Consider the following 12,285-nt stretch of genomic DNA (forward strand, 5'->3'; position numbering starts at 1 on the left):
CACTTGTTCCCGCGTCAAGCCAGCCTTCAGGCAAGCCTTCAGGCAAGCCTTCAGGCAAGCCTTCAGGCAGGTCGGCGCCCGCTAGGCCAGGCGAAGAGGGGCGGGGAGATCTGGGGCACGGCCGTGTACCTGCTAAGAGGGTGCCTCTCCCGGCGGCAGCTGAATCGTAGAAATCACATAAAACACGCGTCTAAAAAAAGACAGCGCCACGATTCTTCCGGGCGGTTGGGCCTTTCAGGGCTTGTTGACAATTCAGCAGCGGAGAGGCCCCGCGCCTGGGGCTGCCTGGGGCTGCCCGGGGCACTCCCCCTCTCAGCCTCCGCCCGAGTGGGCCCCCGCGTGTCGCAGCGAAACGCGGCCCGATCGAGGGGGGCGGGGTGGGGGGCCCGCGACACGACTTATTTACACAGACAGTCGCTCTTGTCAAGGGCCGCCTGTCTGCCAGCCCGTCTGTCCGTCTGCCTGCCTGTCTGCCTGTCCCTCTGCCTGACGTCTGCACCGCGGCAAGGCCGGCAAGGCGTCCAGCTCCTCGCACCGCCACTGCCGAGCACTGCGTCGCAGCGTCGCGGAAATTATTTAGTGTGGACCAGGATTGCGAGAGCAAGAGAGAGAGAGGGGGAGGCGGCCGAGGGGAACAATGCCGCGGGAGGGAGGAGTATTTCCTGATCGACGACAATTGGTGCAGCTTCGCTCGCTTCGCCGTTCGGCAGCGCCCAGCCCGGCCCTCGGCCTGGGCCCTGCTCGGCCCTGCTCGGCCCTCGGCAGCATTCGAGCGCTAAGCTAGAGAAAGCGGGCGCTGGCTGGCTGGCTGGCTGGCTGGCTGGCCACGGTCCAAATTGTGTGTCACAAACAATACCCGCCCCACCCCCGGCCGGAGGGTCCGCAACACGGAGTACGGAGTCCGGCCATCGGACCATTGGGCCCCGCGGGCCAGGCCATGGCCAGGGCGGCCAGGGCGGCCAGGGCCCCGTCCCCAGTCAGACTCAAGTCGGCCGGGCCCCGGGGCCAGGCCAGCGAGGCTAGCGACGCTAGCGTGGCTATTGATAAGTCGAATTCCAGCTCCAGTGCGCTTCGGGCTTCAGGCTCCAGCATCCAGCATCCAGCCCCGACAGCGCGGATACGCGGCTATCGTTGTGAATCTGCCCGCTGAAACATCCCGGCTGCGCTGGGCGGGGGTTGCCGTGCTGGCGGGGCGGGGCGGGGCGGGGCGGGGCGGGGCGGGGTGGGTGGTGCGCCACTATGAACACGCCATTCAGGCGCTATTCAGCGGGGCCGGTACTCGCCGCAACGCTTTTCTGTACTCCGGCCCAGTGGCGCAGAGCGCGCAGAGCCACGGGCCTCACGGGCCACAGGCCACGCAGTGCCACGCAGTGCCACGCAGGCACAAGTGCAAGTCGTTAGCGACTCGATGGCAGCCATCACGCCGTCCGCCCGTGTGTCTGTCTGTCCGTCTGCCTGTCCGTCCGTCCGTCTGTCCGCCCGTCAGGCCCAGGTGGCGCGCGGATCGCCGACGGAGAGGGAAAGAACGACGGGATGAGCGGGGAGAGGGGGAGGCTGGGCGGCTTAGGCCTGCAGCCCTGCACGGGGACAAAGTTACGTAAGCCGCTTGGTGGCATACAGGGCCATACGGCAGCCGGGCGGCGGGGCGGCAGCCAGACCAGCGCCTGGCCGGCCGGCCGGTCAGGCTCGTCCTCTGTAGACTTTACTTTCTGTTCACTCGCGCGGCCGGCACGGCACGACACAGCACGGGCCCCGCACCACACTCAACCGGCTTACGGGGACCGGCACGCAAGGCTGGCTCGGCCGCAGTGCCACCGACGCCGACGAGAAGGCCCTGCCCAGCATTAGGCGCTGACCGTGCCCCGCCCCGCCCCGCCCAGTCGGCCGACCGCTTTAGCCGGGCTCCTCCAATTTGCCTGACGAACAGGCCGCCCCACTTCCGCTAATGTATAAATAAGCACCGCAGCAAGTCGAGTGCCGGCCGGGGGCAGGACAGGGGGAGGGGGGACGCGACGGTTGTCCGCGACCACCCTTCAAAGGTTCCGGGCGTTTTAATTACATTTTGTGGCTAGCGTGTACACTGTGCGCGGCGTGCGCGGGGTGGTGGCGGGAACAACGGCCACGGCGCCAACGCCGGCAACGTCGGCAACGCCCCCGGCACGTCCGGTCGACGGCGGCGGCGCGCGGTGCGCGGAGCCCGAACGGCAGCGTCCGCAGCGTCGCCGTTCGCAAATCATTATTTTAATATTCCCGCAGGCCTTCCGCGGTGCGATGCTGCAGTGGCGCAGTAGGAGGGTGGCGGAGCGGCGGGACCGCGCGCACGTCGCCGTGGCCGTCACCGTCGCCGTCGGGGCGGCCGGAGTCTCGGAGTCTGCACGGCGTCGCGGCGGCAGTGGCGGCAGGCAGCCGAGTAATTTCACACCCCAGCAGGCCGCGCAGGCCGCGCGAGGCGAGCCGAGACGGCCATTATTTAAAAGAACTGACAAAAGGAGAAAACAAACGCAATCCGTGCGATGCATCACGGGGCGGGGCGGGGCGGCGGCACCTCCACCATTCATTTGGTGGCGGGCTGTGCCTGGCTGTGCCGCACTGCCTCGAGGGGGCGCCACCTGTGCGGGGAGGCGGGGGAGAGAGAAGAAAGCTGCCGCCGCGGCGACTGTGCGACACTGCGACCGGCACACTCGTAAAATTTGATGCAAGGCTCACGGGCGGCGGGCGGCACAAGCCGGCCAAATCACTGCCGATCGGCGATCAAACGCTACGACCGCGCCAGAGACGAATAAAGGGCGGCGGCCCGACGTCGGCGCTGCTGTCCGGGAGGGCGGACGACGCGGACCTCGACGCGGAGGCAGGGCAGGCGGGTGCGCGTTCCGGGTCGCCGGACCCTCTCTTTCAAATCGCCCCGTCAACTTTTCAACTTCCGTCCGCCCCCCTCCCCTCGCGCCGGGGGTGCCAAGTGCGCCAAGGCCGCCCATGGGCACACTGGAACCACGCTGGAGCGCCCGCGCCCTGGAACAAAGCCACGCGGATCGACAACACGCTGGAGTCCCCGCGCCGCGCCTCCCTCGGCCTCCGCTCCCTGGAGGCTCCCTGGCTCCAAAAAATAGGGCAGGAGAAAAATGTAATTTTTGGAAAAGGCAATCCTGCGTCGCGACGCCGTGCCAAGCCGAGCCAGGGCGACAATGGACTCTCGACTGGCGGCTGGCGGCCATGATAAACTGGTCGCTAATCGCCACGGGCCGCTGGCCTCGCGTCGCGAAGAAAGAACAAGGAACAACGCCAATGACGGCCGAGGCGAGCCGAGGCGGAACGAAAGCGCCACAATTTGTGTTTAGTCTAATTGTGCGCCGAGGGGAGGGGGAGGGGGTGCACGCCGAAGACCGAAGCGATGCAGCAACCGGATCGAGCAAAGAAACCGAAGCCAGCAGTGCTGCCAGTGCTGCCAGCGCGACATCAAACGGCTTCGGCTGCTTCGGCGGTGCGCTGAGCAGAGGGAGAGAGAGAGAGAGAAACCCGAGCTGCCGTGGGAATGGGAAGGAAGGCGAGAGAGACTCGAGACACTGCCGCGTGCCGCGGGGGCCGCGGGGGCCGGGCCGCGCGCCGTGCGGTGGGTTTGACACACGGGATCACGCTGCGGGAAGTACGAGTGCGTGTGGATTAGAGGAGACGTCTTCGTCGTCTTCGTCGTCTTCGTCGTCATCATCGAGGACAGACGGGCGGACGCGGGCGTCACGGGGGCGGCCGGTGCGGGCGGAGGCGGAGCAGAGCAAGAAGAAGCACGAGGCGGGTGCAGCCATGCATGTGGCCGGGTTCCAGGCGACGCCGGGCGACGCGGGGCGATGGGGCCCTCGGCCCTCCTCACTAAGGAGGATGATTTACTCGCCGGCTCCGCAGCCCCCTCCCCTCCCCCTCCCCCTCCCCTTCTTTACGAGGCGCCCACTGCGTCAGACAGTCGTCGAGGTGCGCCCGTAAATAGGGTCACATTTCACATACTTATTGACTAGTCAGTGGCTTTGGGGTCCGCCCCGCTCGCCCCGCCCCGCCTTGGTGGTGTGGGGGAAAGGGGGGGGGGGTGCGTCAAAGGGAGACTTTCCGCTACTTTCCACGCCGACATCCCCAGCCACCGCGGGGAATGCGGGGGCTCCGCGGCTCCGCGGCTCCGCGGTCGGCTGGCTGTTGGATTGCCCAATCTAGACGGTGGGGCAGGTCAAGTGCTTTTCGCGCTTCCCGTAGGGAAACTTACCTCGCGCTCGAGGCGCTCTGCTCCGCCGACCGCCGCGGACTCGACCCATCGTTTTGAGACCAGCCAGGATGCTCTGGCTGTAGCCTGGATGGCCTTTCGATCGGGGTGGCACCCGCTAGACCTCAGCGGAGCGGATGGGTCCCCTCGGCCGCGCCTCGCAGTGTGCCTGGGTGGGGCCGTGCCCGCGTGTGTGCGTGTGTGTGTGAGAGAGAGTGTGAGTGTGAGTGTGTCTGTGTGTGTGCCGTGACGTATGCAGAGCAGCAGTGCCAGGCGGGATCCCCTTCTCGCGGTATTTCGGGAGCGCATCAGCCCCCCCCCCCTTTCCCTCCGCGCGAACCCTCAACGCGTGGGTTGCCGTCGGTTCCCGTTCGACATCGCGCCGATGTCCGCAATCCGTCTGCATGGAAGGGGCCTTAATTCGGGCCAAAGTGTGGAACTTGCGGCTGCCGATGCCATGCCGCCAATCTCCGGGCCGACAAACAGAGGGGCGGGGCGGGGCGGGGCGGGGTGGGGCGGGGTGGAGCTTGATTAAAGCAAAGCTCCGCTGAAATGGAAAGCGCCCCGCCACGCCACGCCGCGCCGCGCCAGGCCGCGCGGTGCAGTCTGCATTACCATGCGAGTGGACTGCCGAGTGCGGGGGGCCGGGGGCCGGGGGGCTGGGGCTCGGCGTGCTGTGCTACGCTACAAGTGCGGCCGCCGCGCGCCCAAATTAAATATATAAAACGGGGCAGTGCGGCCGAGTGCGGCGGGCCGGGCGTCGCGCGGCCCGACGGCTGCCGGCGCTGGCAGCGAACTGTCCGGCCGAGCTGGCCCTGGTTCCTGGTAGTGGCCGTGGCGCTGGCCGTGGCGCTGGCCGTGGCGCTGGCCGCCGCAGCGCGGCTGCATCAATCGGCCTGCAACAACAGGCCGTAGCAGCACACGGTGCTCTCTAATCAACGCCCTTTCGGCGGAAGCGCGACCTGCAGACTGATTCCGCCAACAGCGTGGCGTCGCGTTGTCCCTCTCGCACTCCAGCGGGAGGTGCCGGATGCGCCGTAAGTGCGAGAGGGACAACACCGTTCGGACTCGGCCTGCCGCCTCCCTTTTCGCTGGCACACCTCGGTCCAGTAATTAGAACAGTTTGCGGTGCGTCACCCTGGCCGCCCCGCCCCGCCCCGCCCCGCCCCGGCGGCCACCTGCACGATCATGGCGTCGCGCCCCTCTTTTTCCATCTGGGCCCGAGTCTGGGCCCGTCCCAAGCACGAGGCCAGCGACGGCAGCAAAATTTAATTGAAAGAGTAAGCCAACTTTTTTTCGGCTTGTCTTCCTTACTGTACCGTATTTGCTCATTTTCATTTTCATTTCGGAGGCCCGGCGACTCTGCTTGCACTCCACTGTCGTTAAAGCCAGTAACTTACCGGGCAAACTCTCGCCGCGGAAAAAACAGAACGCAAACTGGGGGTGACTGTGCGAGGTAAACACGGATTTTGTTTGCAAGTTTGTGTGCACCTGCACGTAAACCGAATGACGAGAAAGCGTTCAATTTCCCGCGATGAAGCTTGTTCTTCGGTGTCGGCGTAGTGCATATGCAAATGTGGCAAAATCCGGGTGTATTTCGGGCCCGTCCTGGAGGCCGCCTGAGGCCCAGCGCGGCCCTGCGGCCCCAAACCCCAAGGCGGGCGACAGGACAGCCCCGTGGGCCCCGCGGGGGGTCGGTGTGATCACCATCAAATATTTAGCGGGAGATAAATGACTCGCCATTCCCCCGGCCCCCCCCCCCCTTTCCTCCCCCGCGGCCCCGCCGGAGCATCCGCAGTCCCAGCCTCCCAAATGTCGCTGTGGGGAGGGGGGGTGGGGGGGAGCATTCGGAGACGAGTCGGCGCGGAGGACCGCCGCGCCTTCATACTTTTTTCGAGCAGAGAGGAGGGACAGTTCTGACGTTAGTCCTCGGCGGGTGACGCGAAGGCACAGGCTGGCGGGCGTGGCAGGGCGCGGCGAGGCAGGGCGCGGCGAGGCTGGGCGGCGCGTCGCCGAGCGGGGCGCGTAGGCCTAGCAATGAGAATCGTGAAATTTGTACAGCGCGGGGGCTTTCCGGGGAGAGCCAGGCCCAGGCGGCCAGACGGGCCCAGACGGGCCCAGGCCTGCCGAGCGAGCGGGCGAATCAAACTCGAGCCGCGCGCAGCCGCCTCACGCCGAGGGATCGTTTCGTCGCTCTGTCTTTGTCCCACTCGTGGGGCGTCCCGGCGGAGTGCGAGAGAGACAGAGCGACAAAGTTCCGTTCGGAATCAGCCTGCAGACCTCGTTTGAATTTCCCCGTCCGCCACCGAGTCGCTGCGCCTGCCTGATTTCACGCCGAGCAGATCGGGGCGGGGCGGGGCGGGGCGGGGCGGGGCGGGGCGGGGCGACCCGTCGTCTGTCTGAGGCGCGCGCAGGCAGAGTGGCAGAGCGCCGCGAAGCAATGCCGAGCATTGCGCGGCAGGCAGGCAGGGCTCTGGGCTGCTGGGCTGCTGGGGCCTCGGCCCGTGATGGAGAAGTCACTCTAATGTGACAACGTAAGTCGACGTAGGACGCAAGGCTGCGACGCGGGCCCAGGCCCAGGCCGGGGCCGCGAAGCTTCCCTTCATGAGAAAGGGCCCGCCCTTACATCATGCGAACCGGGCGACCCTCTCGCGGCCTCTCTCTCTCCCTCTCTTTCTCTCTCTCTCCTCTCCCTCTTTGTCTCTCTCTTTCTCTCTCTCTCTCTCTCTCTCTCTCTCTCTCGCTCTCTCCGATTCGAGCCGTGCCGTAACTCGCGCGGGCTGCAGTTGCAGCGACGGTGGCGGGATGAAATACATCGAGGGTCGCCTCGCCTCGCCGAGCAATCCCTTTCATAAAGAAAACCAAATCATATTTGGAGAGGCGGCAGCGACCAGCCACGGCGCGGCGCTTGGCGTGCGCTGCAACGCGAGCGCGGCACGGCCGCACGGCCTCGGCGTTGCGGGTCTATTTGGAGACGCGGCCACACGGCACACGTGTACCGAGGCCGGCAGCGGTCACGTGGCACGCAGTGGCACGCAGTGGCGTGGCGTGGCGTGCCCTGCCCTGCCGTGCCACGCCGGGTGTGGGTTTCACATGTGCTGCACGTATCGCAAACATTAGCCCGCATGGCAATGAGGGTCCAGGACTGTCAAGGCGGGGCGAGGCGAGGTCACGGGGAGGAAGGGGCAGGCCGTGTCAACACACACACACACGCACACACGCCCACTCCGATTCCGGCCCTCGGCTTGTCAGGAGGATGATGGTCCCATTCGGCCCTCCTCGGCCCTCGGTTGAGTCAATTAGCGACGGTCCGTCGACGCTTTGCTGTTTCGTCGAGCCGCCGTCCAGACTTCCGGACTTCCAGAGCCACGGGGTCGCCTCCAGTACCCCTACTGGACTGGGAACCCCTCTAAATCCGAGCTCCAGGCGCGGCCAGGCGCCAGACGCCCTGGCGGAGCTCGCGGTGCCTAGCGCTGCCCTGCTCGAGTCCCTGCTCCACGACCTCGACAAGTGCGGCGCGGTGCGGCGGGGGCCTCGGCCGCCACCCCGGCGCGGTGAGACGGGGCGACGGGGCGACAGATTGTTGGCACCGCGTCCTGTCCTCCCTGCCCCGCGCGCCCCGCGCCCCGCCCCGCCTCGCACTTGAGTCTTGACTCGCGTTCCGGGGGTGTACATAAGGCCAGATAACATCCCCACTTCGCAGACAGGCCGAGGCACAAGGCACGGGGCCCCGGGGGCGCGCAAGGGGGCGCGCCGCGGCGGGGAACAACGCCGAGCACCTGGTGGCGGAGCAGCACAGCACCGGGGCCGCGCGGGGCCGCGTCTGCAGGTTGCAATGCATACCCGTGCCTACCCGTGCCCCATGCCTTTGTTCCACCTGCCGTCGCTCCCACGTTTGGTCCTGCGTTCGGTCCTGCGTTTGGTCCTGTGGTTGGTCCTGTGATTGGTGCCGCTCCCGGTCCCACGGTTGGTCTTTCCTTCGGCCCATTCCGCCGTGGGTTGGCCGTGGGGTACCTCACATGCTGCGCAACCACGACAGGGCCGCGCGCCCTGCCCCACATCACAGCATGATTCATGGCTGTCGAACGGGAAAGTTTGCGAAACGAAGCAGGATAGCGGGGGCGGGGCAGGAAAAAGGGGGGGGGGGGGCTGGCGGCCGCGTAAGGATGTATTGAACGAAGAGGGGGCTAAAAGGGTCGCGGGGAGAGGCGGCGGTGTGGCGGGGTGTGGTTTGGTGACGCGGGAAAGGTTGCTGCCACCCGACCCGCTCCAAACAAGGAAATGGGTGCGTGTTTACGTCTTTTGTTGTTGTTTTTGCACCATTTCTGATGGAAAGTTTAATTTTTAATTTTACGCCGCAGTGGCCGCGCCGATAGATAGCCCGCACGCCGTGGCGACGCGACTCCTCAGGAATAACTGCACGTCAACACGTCCGCGGCAATTTGTCACGGAAAAGACGGGCGCGCAAAATGGAGATAAGTGAAAAAGGAAGGAACAAAAAGAGAGAGAGAGAAAGGGAGAAAGAAAGAAAGAAAAAGCTGTGCGCCGTCCGCGGGGTTACGGACCGCAGTACGTCACGGCGCCACGCCGCGCCACGCAGCCTGTCTTATCTCAGGCCAAGAGTGCGGTCGTCATAAGTGTGCCAAAAATGGAGCGGCTCTCCCTCTCTCTCACTCTCTCTCTCTCTCTCTCTCCCTCTCTCTCTCCCTCTCTCTCGCACACACGAGAGGCTGCGTGACTGGTCGCGCCCGAGACATCATCACGAACGGTCATTTGTGGTCCAGCCATCAATGGCAATAGCAATGGCACTGGCCGCATAGCCGGGCCATGACGCCTGCTGGGTGGGCATCGCGGAAGCTCCACTGTCGGCCGGACTGCCTACCCAAAGAAAGAGACGGCGCCCTCAAGTGGGCCTCTCTGTACACACATGCACATGATGTATTCACGCGCGCCCACACACATACACACACATCACACACATTCACATACACATACGACAGTTGGACACTTAACATACATGTAAACAGCCGATGTGAATGAACTCGGTGAGAGTCGATGCTGAGCGCTGTGGGACTGCGAAGACGCGTTGGTCGGGAGGCTGGGAGCGAGCGAGCGAGAGAGAGAGAGAGAGAAGAGAGAGAGATAGGCGAAGACAGTGGGAGGGGAGAGGTCATTCCACTAACAGGACAACGACGTGCGTTTTACGCTGTCGTTCAAATATTGAGAGCACTTGCGCGTCGCCTCGACTCGTCCAAAACTTCTCCCCTTCCTCTCCTCGCCCTCCTCCTCCTCCAGCGATAGTGTCATGAAAATTTACAACTCAACTCAAGAATGCACTGAGCTCGCCAACTACCCTGCCCCCCCCCCCCCCCCCCGCTCACCCCCACCCCTTCTTTTCTCTTCTCATTTTTCAGGGCAGCGTTACGCCCGGAAATAAGGATCCGAAGATGTGTTTTCTTCGCGCCCGACACTTGCCATGTTGTTTCCTTTCACGCGGACTATATTCACCCCTCTCTCTCCCTCGTCTCGTCACTCTGCAGGGAGCGTCATCGGGGAACTGCACCGTAACTCCGCGAAGCAAACTGGCGTGGCGGCGCTGGCGGCGCTATGGGAGTGGTTCGAGTGGCGCGAGTGGTGCAGGGATCGCTATTTTAGTGGCGGAGGGACGAGGACGCCGAAGACGAGCTCGCCGACGTCGGCCAGGTCGAGGACGTCTCGAAAAAGAGGGGGAAATGTGGCTGACGCTCTACACAAGTGATATCCCCCCGCCCCCTTCTCTCGTGCTGCCGGGTCCTATCAGGCGAGGGTAGGTCGTCAAGGCGACATCGCAGAGGGCAAGTTTACGAGAGGGACCAGGCCAACCAGGCCGGGCGGGCCGGGCGGCTAAATGATTCAGGGCGAGCTCAGGAGGAGATGATGATAATGGGAAAACATGTTGGGGGAGGGGGAGGAGGAGTACAGTACACTTTGGCCGGCAGGACCTCCTAGCCGGCAGAGCTTGGCCAGAGCTTGGCGAGGGTCGCCGTTCGCCTGATTGTGAGCCGGACTGCACGCCGTCCACGCCAGCCGCGCCGGCCACCCCGGCAGCCCGGGGCAGTTCGTCAACGTCAACGTCGGCGCCGAACCCGAACCCGAACCGCGGACCCCGAACGCCACGCAGCACGCCGCCGAGGCGCCGCCGGGTCGCCGCCGGGTCGCCGCGGGGTCGCGAGGGGTCGCGAGGGGTCGCGGGGCGATCGCGGGGGATCGCGAGGGGTCGCGGGGGTTGCGAGGGGGTTGCGGGGGTCGCGAAGGGTGCGGGGGTTGCGGGGGTCGCGGGGTCGCGGGGTCGGGGGTTCGGGGTCGCGGTCGGGGGGTCGCGGCATGGTGTGGGCGGGCCGCCTTTCTGACAGAGTAGCGCGCGGTAACGAGCGCCCAGGGATTACGGTAGGCGCAGAGCGCGCAGAGCAACAAAAGTGCAGAAATTAAACGTGCTGCAAAACCGGGGGGAGGGGGCGATAAGTCGACCAACAGCATGCCGCGCAGCACGGCGCAGCGGGGCAGGCCATGACGGCCTTGTTCCTCTCTCTCCTCCTTGTTCCCTTTTTCCCTTTTTCCGGCTCAGTCCTCTCCTCAATGAGTGCACTGAGCTGCATGCCGCCATGCCGCGCTGCCGGCCTGCGGTCTGCGGGGGACCGGGGGACTGGGGAACTCGGAAGAAAGGGGCCGGAGGGGAAAATGTAATCACCTGGGCTGAGGTTGTGCTGCAGTGGCTGCGCCTAGCTGCGCCTGCCGAGGCAACCAAAGCCTGGAAGCACCTGGGAGGCGGCAGGCCGGCGGCCGGCGCAACGACTTTGGTGGTGCCGGGTGCCGGCGGGTCGCCGGGCCGCTTCGGGGGCGACGCACTGACGCACTCGATGGCTACTTTGTTGCACTGCACCTGCTGCTCGTACTGCTAGCACTGCTGCTGCACCTGTGCTCGCACGGACGCACGGACACCTCGCAGCGTTCGTTCGAGGGCTTCGTTCCGACCGTAAGGTCCACTGGCTCTACTGGCTCCACAGGCTCCACCGCGGGGCACTGCTTCTGCTTGAACGCGGGCGGAATGTGGGCTTCCCTCGCGACAGTGAGCCAGCTCACCCACAGGTTACGGTGTGCGTTGCGGCTTGGCCGGGCTTGGCGTGCGCCGTATGCCGAGCACAGCGCCACCCAGTCACACAGATCGGCAGACACTCGGTCGCACAGACGAGCGACGAACGGAACGGACAGACTGGCACACTGCGCGGGGGTGGTGTGGTGACTGTGGTGGCGGCGCGCACCGGCCGGCCGGTCGCGTCCGCACACGTCGTGGGGGCCGCGCGTCGAGAGGGGCGGCGGAGCTGCGGCGTGGCTGCGATGTGAACGCCCCGACTGCTCGCCAGAGACTGGGAGACTGGGCGGCCGTCGCTTCGCTTCGCCTCGCCCGCCGCGCCGCATCGGCACCAGCCCCCTCGCCCACGCCGCCGCGCCGCGCCGCGCCTCCCTCGCTCTCTGGCCGGCCCCGCCGCCGTGCCGCCGTGCCGCCGTGCCGCCGTCGCTGCATTTCGGCGGTTGTCTTCATCTGCCCGCGCAACGTGCCCTGTCGCCGCGCCTCGCCTCGCCTCGCCGCCCCGCGCAAGTCATGCGACTCCTTTTATTCGGTGCCGGGCCGGGCCCGGGTCGCCCGGGTCTTGTTGCGGGCCCCGGCGGCGTCTCGGCGTCGCGGAGATGGCTTCGGACCAAGATGAATACAATTCGTTCATTAGGGGCGCGGCGGGGCAGCGGGGTGACGACGACCTGCGGACTGATTCCGAGAGTCGTCTACGTCGCCCTGTCTCTCTCGCACCTGCACGGGACGCCCCGTGGGTGCGAGAGAGACCGAGCGACGAAGGCGACTCTCGGAATCAGTCTCCTGCGAGGATTCGCAACTCCATTACTCCGAGCCGGCCGGTGAAATGGTGAAATGGGGAACGAGGAAGGGGGAACGGGGATGCGCCTCCACCTGGACAACGACCTCGCCTCGCCTTGCTCTCCGCCCTCCGCGATGC

The 12,285-nt window shown here is 66.0% G+C and overlaps 1 protein-coding gene across 2 annotated transcripts in view; it reads right to left on the reverse strand.

Moving 5' to 3' along the window:
• Positions 1-11,619, reverse strand: part of LOC117641581 (LHFPL tetraspan subfamily member 6 protein-like) — a 112,112-nt gene extending 100,493 nt beyond the window's left edge. The window contains exon 1 of one of the 2 annotated variants that reach the window (XM_034379045.1): positions 11,160-11,619. The gene's annotated coding sequence lies outside the window, so the exon portion shown is untranslated. Of the gene's footprint in view, positions 1-10,967 lie in introns of both variants that reach the window. The other variant, XM_034379044.1, reaches the window with a different exon arrangement.
• Between the last annotated feature and the right edge of the window lie 666 nt (positions 11,620-12,285).

The sequence above is a fragment of the Thrips palmi genome, unplaced genomic scaffold (assembly GCF_012932325.1).
Source record: "Thrips palmi isolate BJ-2018 unplaced genomic scaffold, TpBJ-2018v1 HiC_scaffold_15, whole genome shotgun sequence".
Classification (NCBI taxonomy): Eukaryota; Metazoa; Arthropoda; class Insecta; order Thysanoptera; family Thripidae; genus Thrips; species Thrips palmi.